Raw genomic sequence first — 12,869 nt, 5'->3', positions numbered from 1 at the left:
ATGGGAGGAGCTAAGCTAGAGAACATGCACCTTTTATATAAATACATCTATGATACATGAACTTTCAGAAGAAATGCTGTTATGAACAGATGCTCAGTGGCGTAAATAGGGAAAACGGTGCCCAGGGCAAGCACTGAAATTGCCCCCCCCCCCCGCCGCACCCTCCCCCCGCCCCCCCAACATACATCTGACTGACACACATGTTTCAGAAAACTTTTATTTTAAAAATTTAAAAAATTACAAAAATTACCAATATCATACATGTGGTCAAGCTCCTATCTACCACTTCAGATTTAGTTTTTTAAAACTATCCAAATTGTGGGGCTATCATTAATTTGTTTGGATAGCTCAGGTTAAAATGCTGGAAAATGACAAATTTCAGTATGCTGGGGCTCATGAAATACCCAAATATTATGCGGAGGTGTACTTGGAAAAACTAAAAGAAGTGCCTATCTAATTCTCTGCTATGCATTGTAGCATCACGATTACATAAGTTTTAAAAATAAATGGAGAATTTGACTTTTCCCAGATACTCTGAAAATAATTAAATGATATGCAGAGTAAACTGTGTCACTGCTTGGAATATATTCTAGTATTTCAGAAAGACAGTAAAAATGAGAGAAAGAGCAAGAAACTCCCAGTGGGCCTTAATACTAAGGATTTCACATTGATTCAAAGACAAACTGACCATTAATAGCCATATTATTAAGACATTGCATTTAACTCACTTATCACAAGAAACAAAGTAAGAGCAAATGGATACAATCTTAGCTCATAAACTTCAGCTCAGTATTCACAAGCCCTTATTCTCTGTACATAGTGCCAATCTGAATATGTGTACAGTGACATATTATATTAATTTTTTTTTAAAAAAAAATTACCTGTAGCCCCTTCGGGGGACATCTTAAAGGCTGTGGGGGGTCTGCAAAGTTTTCCCTTCCTCCCACTGGCCTCTAGGGCCTCACAGGCACCATTTGAGCATGTGCGGTGGTCATTTTTTAAAATATATTTTTTTAAATGGCCGCTGAAAACAAAATGGCCACTGTGCATGCTCAAATGGCCTCTGCGAGGCGTGGCATGCCCTAGGGCCTCACAGAGGCCATTTGAGCATGCCCAGTGGCCATTTTGTTTTTGGTGGCCTTTTAAAAAAATTATTTAATTTTAAGAAATTGCACACCCCCCTTCAAGTGGCGCCCGGGGCACGTGCCCCCCCTGCCCCCTATAGATACGCCCCTGCAGATGCTTCAAAAGACAGATTTCAAGAGGTGAACATTATCTCACAATGTAAAGCCACTTGAGTCAGAGTAGGAAAGTAAAACTTTATACCATGACAGTAAAGACTCTAGTGGTATAGATGCAAGTGTCATCATTTTTCAACAGCCACAATGGAAGGGAATGTCCTTCTAAAGTGAAATTGAACAAAAGCCTGATTAAAAAAATTAGACTTAGAACCTTAACTCATTTAATCATTGGGAGGAATGGCTCCTGTATTTTTATTTTAAGGAGTTTTGTATAGGCCTCTGTAGTTAATTATATTATGATCATGATGATGGTGACATTGACACTGATGGTCAAGCTTCAGAAGGTTTGGTGGTAAGCAAACTTCTTCATAGAAGTCTTCATAAATTACTAATTTATCATTATTCTAGCATTTGTATTGCTATCTACTGAGATTATCAGTGTCTGTGATAAATTGTTTGTAGTCAGCCTACCTTGAACCCCAAGATGCCTCCCAAAAGTCAGTTAGTACAAGGCCTACCCAGCCTGCCAAACAACTCCAACTATGCCTTCTCCTTGGTTCCACCTAATCAAAGCTCCTTCTACATGTCCCACCCCAGCTCTGCCCATAGAAGCCTCTCCTATCAGCCATGATTGCTAAATGAAACCTTCACATTCAGAAACGGCATTCCCCAGATCCTGGGAACAAACAAAAGGGAAATCTTCTTGTTGTTCTGCTCTGCTTGTAAGCTTCCCAGAGCCTTTGGCTGGGACAGAATGCTGGACAAGAAGATAAAGGAAAAGAAGGTAGAAGCAGAGCAGCACAATTGTGGGCAAGTCTCTTCTTCATATTTCAAGCAATTCTAATAAGGGTGCTTTGCTCAAGGAGTCTCCAGAATCTATAAGCCACCCATTGAGGGCCAGGGACCTTGACAGTGCTTCAGTCAATATTTGATACCAATCCCTACATGATGCTTCTAGGAAGGCAATAGTAGGATGACTGTAAAAACAGGCTAACTGTGTTAAAGGGAAATCAAAAGCATATTTTCTTTTCACTAACATCAATTTGGACTCTAGTTACAACATGACCTATAAAGCAATTAAATTCTTTGCCATTTGCTTAGTTTCATCCCATCAGACTCTGATATAATTCAAAACCAAACATGCCCATATTCAGTCCAGGAAAGCCTATTATGTTGGTTGAGTTAGTGCAAAGACAGAATTTAATGAAATCTGCTTACAGAAGACATAACATTCTTTTTGCTTAAATTAAACAAAAATGAAAATCTTATTATCTTAGCTTCCTGTTTTAGAAAGATATAAGTCACTTATACAATCCTTTCTAAGAGAAAAGCAATCACAGTGCATAATGTGCCTGGATAATCTAAATGGAAATAAACAAATTCCTTTAATTAAAATGTGAACACAACTTTATCCATCATGTAATATACTGTTATAAATAGCTGAACAAAAAGTTAATGTTTCTATGGCAAGCAAAAAAAAAAAAAAAGTCTGTCCTCCTATTAAAAATATTACCCTCAACAACAGTAGATTTCATTTTTATCAGCAATGTCAAACACAATGAAACATATGAGAAAACAACACTGGAAGAAAAGAAACACATAAAATTGCTGTAGTAAGCTGCTTGCAAAGTATTTCTTTGGCACATAGGAAAATAAGAGGCATAATCAAATATTAGCTAGTCCAAATGTTATTGTATGGCCAGTCCTGCTCCTACATGATTAGGGTCACCAACCCATATGTCCAGCCCCCATCCCAGGGCATCATTGCCTAATGGGGGGGGTCATCCAAATTGCCCCTCCACATCCAGTGTAAATACTACTTTAAAGTAGTATTCTGATAATGCATGGAGAATAAGACAAACCACCTCTTAAGTGATGAGTTAGTAGCGCTCTGGCTCAAGGGGAGGGAGGTGAGACATGCTTGCTCACATCCCGAAACATGTGGTAAGGCTCGTAGGAAAAGTCATCTGAATTGGCCTATGGTGTAGCAAACACTAGCCCATCCGCATTTGCTGTGGAGGGTTAGTTACCCACATTAAAAATCATTTAAAGAATTTGAATAATAGAAGTAGACTGTGAGGCGGGTCTCATGATCAATGAGACCAGCTTTGAAAGGGTTTGAGGGGAGAGCGGGCTAAGCCCGCTCTTCCTGCAGACAATCAGCAAGTCCTGCCTGGGAAGCCAGATCGACCACCCACATGACTGCTGGCTCCGTCACGGAGCTGGCAGGGACTTGGGAGTTCAGGGGCCACGCGGCCCCCGGAAGTTCCAGCATGCTCTGCGCGATCCGGGAGGCTGCTGTAGAGAGACCCGCGAGCCAGGAGGCTGCTTTTTAGCCTCCTAGTCAGGGCTCTCCTTGTGAGTTGCTGCGGCAGCGCACGATCCGTTAACCCCGGTTAGCAGAGCGCTCGCTCTGCTAACCTGGACTAAGGGGAGGGCTTCTCAAGTGGGTTAGCCACTTGTAAACTACCTGGCTCACCTGCGAGCCCAGTGGTTTACACAAGCAGCAAAAATCGGGCTAGGCTCTCCTAACCCGATTTTTGCTGGTCGTGAGAATAGCCTCTACATCTTATATGCTGATAGGAAGTCTTAATTCCTACCATAAAAACAGATGAAGGTGTATTCAGAATTTTCTTGAAAAGAACCAGGGGAAAGAGATTGTCCTCCCACGGCAGCTACTCTCCTCTCCAAGTTAAACTCAAGTGCCAAAATCCAAAGGCTTAAGTGGTTCTCTGTGCATGTGGGTTGCCCCATTGAATTCAATAGTGTCACTGGCTCCATGAATCCAAATAGAGTCTCATGCAGAGTTGCATCTTATTTGAAGTAGAAGGGACAATTTTTTCTGCTCAAGATTTTTGAATCTGGATGATGACTTCTTGTTCTGTTTCCAGTAGAAATGGGAAAGAAATGTGTATCTTATCTGGGATTTTTTTTTCCTATTTTGCGATTGCATACCAGAGTAACCAGTAAGCAAATAAAAGGTTAAGCCCTCCTCCATCCTCACTACACTCCCATCCCCGCAGTTGGTCCAGATCCTCTCTTCATTTATTTAAAAGAAAAAAGAAAAAGACATTCAGGAGACGATTACATGTTCAACATCTCCTCTAATTTGACTGTAAGGGCCAAAAACAATAAATGAAACTTCTCAAAAGTGGAATTTGAAGAAATTCAAAGAGAATTTCAGGTTTTCCCAAGGAGAAATTTTGAAGCTTTTTCTCAGATGGTTTACCCACATTTCTGCATTAAACATGTAGTTTGGTCATACATGTTTTTTTAAAAAAACCTTTAATAGTAGCTACAGGGGATCAGAACTGCAGCACATGGGGAGGAGGAACTTTAGCCTTTCCCCTAATACCATGGTTGGATGACCCCACTCCCTGCAGTCTCCAAGCTGCTGTCACTCCCAGGAGGGAAATCTCCATTGGCTCCCATGGAAGCCTTCTTCTTGAGGTCAGTAGCAGCTTCAGAGAAGGGCATTTTTTTGTCAGGAGCATAGCACAAGAAGAAAAGCTTAAATACGCTCTCTCTCTCTCTCTCTCTCTCTCTCTCTCTCTCTCTCTCTCTCTGCCATGGCCCGGATACTGATCACCCACCCATGACTAGGTAAGAAAGAAAGAAAGGACACACTACATGTTTAGTGTAACGTAGTTTTGCCCCAAATCTCCCCCTTTTCTTGTCACCACACTCTTCCTTCTGGATTTACATCTCTGTCATTATATAGACTGAAAGCTTGCGGGGGAGATTGGCAGGAGTAATCTAAATTTCTATCAGTGGGCTAGCTCACATTTTATCTTATCCCTTGTGGTGCCCATTAGACTAATTGGACATCATTATGTAAAGGCCTGCATGCCTTGTAGTCAAGGTTTGGACAGGCTTATTTATTTGGCTTCCTCAGGTTCTCATATCTCAGGTACATCAACAGGTCTGAACTAAAAATAACTAAAGGCAAAATGAGCTCAGGCAAGATCAGAAGATTAGATGAATATCTATAATTTAGCTTTAAATTTTAATTTATACCCTTCAATTTGACTCAGAATTAAAATTGCCATTAACTTTAAAGTTTAAGCTTGATAATTAATTAAATGTATAACAGTCTAGAACTGTGATATTTATACTTCAAATGATCATTCCTTAACTAGTGAGATTGCAGTAGTACTTACAAAGGTAAATGAATGATGGGTTTCAATGGAATACATGATTAAATAGGTGCATATATGACTAAACTATGAGTTAAATTGAGCTATTTAAATTCAAAGCATCAGTTTTGCTAGGTTCTGAAGTATATACAGGGCAGAGTATCAGAGCGACTAGTTAGTCATGCCTAAGCACCATTGAAATCAATGAGACAAGTTCTCCATGACTTATTTAAGCCCTATAATGTGATTTAGTTATGGCTAATATTGTCTGGATGCTGCCAATAGTCTCTGAATGCTTTTGGAATGAGGAGAATAAGCAAACAAGTCAGCAAATATAAACAGGGTACTTTAGCTCAGTGGAATTCATCTATATTCTACTAATATATTTTTTTAAAAGTTCCTCCCAAGAGTAGATAAAATGTTAACATGACGAAATGATGGGAAACAGGTTGAAAAAAATCAGTTAATAGTTAAGTAGATGGAGCCCAGACAAAAACAGGTTTGGTAAAAACTATAATCATCAACACATTCTATCCTCATCTAAATTTAACCAACCAAGTACATGAGAGTGATGAAAAATGGAACTTCAGTCTAAAATTAATCTATTTAATAAGCACTGAGAACCTCCAGACAAAAACAAAAAACAAGCTTTCCATCATATTTGTATGCAATCAAAGCAAACTAAGAAGTTTGGAAGTGGAAATATTTTTTCTTTTCCTGATATGTAGATCTAAGGAAGCTTGAATTGTATATATGCTTATTTCTTTCCAATTAATCAGAATAGCTAACTTTGTCAGTGACTGTGCACAATTATAGAAGGAATGCTGAAACTACTGTGAGAATTCATGCTTACATCCTCATGGACACTAGCCCCCAAGTAGAGATGTGCACAAAATCAGATTTTGCAGTTCAATTCAAGTTAGAGCCGGGCTTGAACTGGGTCCCCCATGTTGACTACTGGTTCAGTTGAGCAGACCTGTGCTTCAGTTCGAGCTTGAACCACACTCGAACCAGTTCTGAAAGGTACAGCCATAGGGAATAATGAGTATTCAAAGTGGCCCATAATTCCCTGTGGGTAGCACCTAGGGACATCAAAATAGGTGCCAACTACCACCCAACCCCTAAAGGAATCGGGCAAAGGGGTGAATTTTTAGGAATTTTTAGGCGTTGAGGATTCTTGGTTTGGTGATTCCACACCTTACCCTATAAAGAAATAATTTCAAACTGAAAAACCACATAGTGTGGTTCCACAGTGTGTAATAAATTCTTCATAGGGAAACGTGTGTTTCCCTATAAAGAAGTCAATACAAACGGAGAATCCAGAACACATAAACATTCCTAAAATTCCACCCCTTTGCCTGATTCCTTCAGGGGTTGGGTGGTAGTTGGCATCCATGGGCCCTACTGCCGAACCCATTTTGGTGTCCCTAGGTGCTACCTGCAGGGAATTATGGGCCATTTTGTATCCCCATTATTTCATATGGCAGAAATAATATTTTGTTTTTTAAAAAACCCATACCCACAAACACCACCAGTGATGAACCAGTGGTCATAGGAACATAGGAACATGCCATATACTGATTCAGACCATTGGTCTATCTAGCTCAGTATTGTCTTCACAGACTGGCAGTGGCTTCTCCAAGGTTGCAGGCAGGAATCTCTCTCAGCCCCATCTTGGAGTAGCCAGGGATGGAACTTGGAACCTTCTGCTCTTCCCAGAGCAGCTCCATCCCCTGAGGGGAATATCTTACAGTGCTCACACTTCTACTCTCCCATTCATATGCAACCAGGGTGGACCCTGCTTAGCTAAGGGGACAAGTCATGCTTGCTGCCACAGGACCAGCTCTCCTCTAATGTCACCATGTGTCTGTCAGCCTTGCAGGCTCTCTGCAAAGCTTTGGTGGCCCTGCCAGTCTGAGGTGTAACTATTCTTATTACTAGCATTGCCAAATACAGGAAAAATAGAAAAAATCGAAAAATAGAAAAAGAAAAAATCCTTTAAAAATCACCTGATACTGCCTTGTGGGTTGGGCAGTAGGCAGAACCCATGGCACCTTGCTACCCAACTTGCTTTGGAATACCTAGGTGCTACCCAAACCTAAAACCTAAAACCATAAGAAACCACAAACCAAACTACAAACTACAAAGTACAACAAACTATAAACCTAACTATGACTACAAGAAACCACAAACTTAACTACACACCACAAACCATAACCTACAACAAAACACAAACCTGACTACAACCCAGAAACCAAGACTTTGACTACAATGGACCAAACACAAACAACAAAAAAGGAAGCATTCAAAACACAGACAGAGCTGAAAGAAGGCAAAAATATGGAGGTGAGTCTGTGGGGAGAGCGGGGTGTTGAGGGATGTCAAGCTCACACTTCTGCTCATGGAACATGCACCTGCCCTTCTCTCTCTGGTAAAAATAGGCTGCAAACTTGCAGTACTTCTCCACAAAAAGCAGCATGGCCACCAGGTGGGATGCCCCACTCCCTGGACAACTTGACCTCCTTGAGGCGAAGGGCGTCCATTGCCACCAGGTGTTGAGTATGCGCGACACAGCATATGGACATACACTGCAGCTGTGTGACTGCCTTTGTGATGTTGGCTCCATTGTCAGTGACAATGAAGCCTCCGGCATCTTGACATCATCACTGGAGTCAAAGGCCAGGGGCTGCAGGGCAGGCCCAGCAGAGCAGCACACCTGGCACTCACTCACAGGAGGCGGGAGGGCAGATGGGGCCAGAAGGGCCACCCACCCACCCAAACAAACACATAACAGAAGTAAAAGACTTATCTATCTGTTTATTTATCCTAGGCATACCTGTCGCTAATCCCATGTGTGGCAGCTCTCGCAAGAGTTCGGGGGAGAAAATAGGAATGCTGACCACTGGCGGGCCACCCGGTCAGCAGGATCAGGCAGTGGTAGGCCAGGCTGGACAGCAGGAGCAGGCAGCAGTGGGCTGGGCCAGCCGCTGGAAGTAGGTGGCGGGCCGGCCTGGCTGCTGGGAATTGGTGGGTGGGTGGGCGGGAGGATGTTGTAGGCCAGCTTTCCGGTCGGCCTGTCAGCCAGAAAGCACCAGATGGCGGAGGAGAAGAAGTGGGCTGCCAGCCAGAAACTGCGGGCAGGCGGGTGGGGGAGAAGCAGGTGGCGGGGAGAAGTGGGCTGGGTGGGGGGAATGAAGTGAGGGGGAAGAAGCAGGCTTGGGGGGGGGGAAGAAGTGGGATGACTGGGCTGGCAGAGGTGCAGATGTTCTGCACCGGGCCCAGCTAGTTTAAAATAAATTTTAAAAGCCAAATGTCAAATAAGAAAAAGAAAAAAAGAAAACAAAATTAGGGAGAGAGAAAAGGCTCTCTCTGTCTCAAAGTCAGTGACTCTAAGTGCAGTTTTAAACAACAACAAACTGCAAGCCCAAAGGCCCAAAGGACTGGCTGGCTGGCTGGCTCAGGCAGCAGGAGCCAGGCACTGGCTTTAAAAATTAAAGCAGCCAGCCAGGGGGGAAATTCCAAATCCAAAAACAAAATCCAGGTAGCAGCAAGAAGAGAGAATACGAGGCAAATCTCTGAGCAGAGCAGAAACTCCACTCAGCCGGCAGCCTGCTCTCTCAGTCTCTCTTAGTGAATCCACTCAGAGAAGCAGTGATTTTACTAGGCCAAGGGTAGTCCCTAAATACTTTCTGAAATCCCCTCCTTTCTGCACTCTCCCCGCCCGCTCCCCAGCCAATGGGATCACAGTTGCCCCAACAATACACTTACTGGCAGGATGGCAAGCCAACCTAGGGATAGGACACAGCTAGCCAATCAGAAGACAGTGGCAGGAATCATGACAGAAATGTCAAAAAATGGCTGCCACCACTGTGAAATGGCCACCCGGCCTTTTTCAATGGCTCAAGCCATTCATTCTGAATCGATTCAAACCAGGCTCAGCTCAGTTCGAACTCAAACCAGCCTCATTCTCTATGAGGCTGGTTTAGTTCAACCCCAAACCAGTCAAACCGGGTCAGTTTGATGTCGAGCCCCACTTGAATCGAGCCAGCTCACACATACCTACCCCAAAGCTTTCTGTTAGATTGATTAAACACTGTGGTAGTCCTGTGATCTTTCCATTACTTTACCTAGCAGGAAGTGTGTTGCAGACTTTGGAACTTTAACCAATGTCGCTGTAAAAGTCCATTTTGTTTTTCTAAGTGATAAGTATGTTGTAAGGTTGGTACTCTGATGCTAAAAGGTATTTACTTGTAAGTAAGTCTCATGGATTTTATTTGTTCCAAAATGAGTTCCAAATGAAATGTCATATAAAGTAAAAATTGAGGGAAATTTGAGAGCTCTTTCTCAGGCAGACAGTTTATGGGAAGCTGGAATAGATGCAAAAAGAGCAAAATGTCTTAATTGTTTATACAAGTATGGAACCACAACAAAATGTTGTAGTATGTTTCTGGTGTGCAAGGGTTATTTCAGCCTATGTTTGAACATGGTGAGAAAACAAACCGAGACTTCTCTACGCTAACTTCGGTCTTATTTCATATGCATTTCCCCCCCTTGATTTGTGGAGAGGATTTTTTTTGAGGAGGAGGACACTGATGCTGAGCCCCAGTTCCTTTTCACCCAACCCTAAAATTTCAAGAGTTAATGGCTGGTGAGGGGTCAGTTTAACCATAAGAAAGAAAGGCACATAATCTTTGCTGTGGAGGAGAGATGCCAGAGGAAACCAAATTCTTCTTTCAGTATTTGCATCAGGATTGGTCAAACAGACAGAGTGCCAGCCCATCTGTCATTAGTGTTAAGCAGCAAGTTTTTCTAATCATCACCATTGGGGTTTGATCCGCCGCTTTGCCACTGATATTTCTTCATCTCTTCTCTGCCACTGGAGGGGAAAGGAGTGCCAACTCAGTAATGAAAAGCATCATTGCCCTGTTTATTTTTGTCAGCTGTTAAACCATTGACAATGGACTTCTCATTTTGTCAGGATAAGCCAAAGCACTGTTACCAGAGACAAAAATTCAAAATGGCATCCCAATAAGAATATAGATTGCCATTAAGACTAGCATTGCACGAAAGTAAAGTAGACACACTGTGCTGTTGAGTCGGTGTTGGTTCCTGGTGACCACAGAGCCCTGTGGTTGTCTTTGGTAGAATACAGGAGGGGTTTACCATTGCCATCTCCTGCAGAGTATGAGATGATGCCTTTCAGCATCTTCCTATATTGCTGCTGCCCGATATAGGTACCAGCAGGGATTCGAACCGGCAACCTCTGGCTTGCTAATCAAGTCATTTCCCCAGTTCACCATTAGGTGGCTAGCACTGCACTAGTGCAACAAAAAAGATGCACACATGCAAGAACGTTGCATGGCTGAACATATGATCAAAGTTGTGCAAACTCTTGAGGTCTCGGTTTATGTACACAAGTGCTGCATTTGCAGAACAAAGATAGCAGTTAGCTTGGCATCATTTCCGGCAACATATATGGACTCAAGAAGAATTTTCACTGCTGGAGGCATGCCGCAGTTTCTACAAGTGCACCCTTTTGCACCACTGCAACACTAGTCTGGATCACAAGCTCCCAATTTAGCAGCACTAGCTAACACATAATTCATGCACTAGTGTATTTGCACTAGTGAAGCATTAGTCTGGATGTCAGCCACATCCTTTAATTAAATTATTGAAAATTTGATATCCTTCAGTGGCATCTTTAATTTGCTGCCTGGGGGCACCCAGCTCACTGTGCCTACGGATAGGCTCAGCCCCTCATACCATTTACTCTTGTACAACACATGAGTCAGATGATCTCCAGTGGCTCCTAAAATGCTGGGAATTTCTAAAATGCTGGAAATATGGGTTGGGTACAGTGTACCTGGTTGAGAAAAGTGGCAGAGTCAGATTTTTACAACTGTTGAAGCTTCGAGTGCACCACATTCCCAGAGCAGTTACAGTGGGTCGAGCCAAACTGGGCCTGGTTTGGCCCAAATTCAGGCCAAACTGGGCTTGGTTAGGCTCAAACCTGCTAGAGAATAACTGGTGATGTGGAATCCAGTAAGGATTCCACTTTACCAGTAAAGGGGGAGGGACTAGGGCCTTAGTTAAAGGGAATTGGGGTTGAGTAGTAGGAAGTGCTTTTTTACCTTAAAGTTGACTCCTGCAGTGGTGGCAGCAGCTGCAGTGGCCTCTTGGGAGGGTGGGGGTGGTGGTGGTAGCTGTTCCAAACCCCTGCCTGATCATGCAGGGCTGGTTCTGGCGAGGTTCGGGCACAGTTCAGGCCTCTATGCATGCATGGAGGTTTAAAAAAATGGCCTCCACGCATGTGCAGAGGCAATTGTTTTACCTCCACACATTCACAGAGGCCAAAAATGGTCCTGAAACTGGCCAAAAATTGGCCCAAACCAGCCTTGCCTGATTCAGCATGGTGGGGATGACCCTACACCACCACCTCCACCCACCCCAGAGGCCACCACAGCCACCACTACTAGCTGCGAACTTTAAGGTAAAAAAGCACTTCCCACCTGCCCCAAATCACGTTAACTAAGCCCCCAGGTGCCCCCTCCCACTTTGCTGGTAAAGGAGAATCCTTACTAGATTCACCTTAACCAGCAGAGCTTCGAACATCCCCCCGCCCCGGCTGAACTGGGCTCAGTTCAAGTGTGCACAAAGCCGGACCGGACCTGGTTTGATTCAAGTCCAGTTTGATTTGCGCTAAATGGTTTTTCCAGTTTTTTGCACACCCCTACTTAAATGAGCCTGCCGGGTTGAATCCCCGCTGGTACTATATTGGGCAGCAAGCAATATAGGAAGGTGCTGAAAGGCATAATTTCATACTGCGCAGGAGGAGGCAATGGTGTACCCCTCCTGTATTCTACCAAGGAAAACCATAGGACTTTGTGGGTGCAAGGAGTCTAAATCGACTTGATGGCACACTTTACCTTACCTGGTCACCTGAATGTTTTGCTGACATATAGATGATGTGTTGGTTCAGTGGCAATTTCATTGGCTTCCCCTTCCCTCTGAAGCTGACTGTGACTTCTAAAATATGTCCCTAAAGGTCACATAGCCCTCAGGGATATATTTTTGGGATTCACCGTGGCACCAGATGTTGCAACAGTCCCCCATTGGCTGCACCAGCACTTCATTAGTATGGAAGTTGTCAAATGTGAATTACAGCTAGAGACTCATGCTGTAACAACTGGATGTGTGCAAAACTCTAAGCTTTGAGGATAATGGGGGAAACTAAGAAAACAAAGTTGAAGCCAAACTCTTTTGCACTAGAAAAGTTTTTAATTGTGCTCACAGACCTTTATGGAAGGCCTTTGCCAGCGTCTAATCAAAAAGGCAATTTCATTAGTCTTTAAAAAGCGATTTTCTTCATAACAATTTTAGCAATCAATTCCATTGTTTTTCTCTTTCAGGAAGCAATTTTTGAAAGGCATTTTTTCTATGACTTGCAAATGCAAAATGAAATTACTTCTTGAATGTTTTCACTCTGCTCTAA

At 43.1% G+C, this 12,869-nt stretch overlaps 1 long non-coding RNA gene across 1 annotated transcript in view; it reads right to left on the bottom strand.

Annotated features, from left to right (window-relative positions):
- The window catches only part of LOC128339887 (uncharacterized), a 39,337-nt gene extending 31,001 nt beyond the window's left edge, over nucleotides 1–8,336 (bottom strand). Inside the window, exon 1 of the long non-coding RNA XR_008313299.1 lies at nucleotides 8,214–8,336. This is a non-coding gene — a long non-coding RNA (uncharacterized LOC128339887). The remainder of the gene's footprint in view (nucleotides 1–8,213) is intronic.
- Between the last annotated feature and the right edge of the window lie 4,533 nt (nucleotides 8,337–12,869).

This window comes from Hemicordylus capensis, chromosome 1, assembly GCF_027244095.1.
Source record: "Hemicordylus capensis ecotype Gifberg chromosome 1, rHemCap1.1.pri, whole genome shotgun sequence".
Taxonomy (NCBI): Eukaryota; Metazoa; Chordata; class Lepidosauria; order Squamata; family Cordylidae; genus Hemicordylus; species Hemicordylus capensis.
Note: the sequence above shows the minus strand (reverse complement) of the source record. Positions and strands in the feature narration are given on the sequence as shown.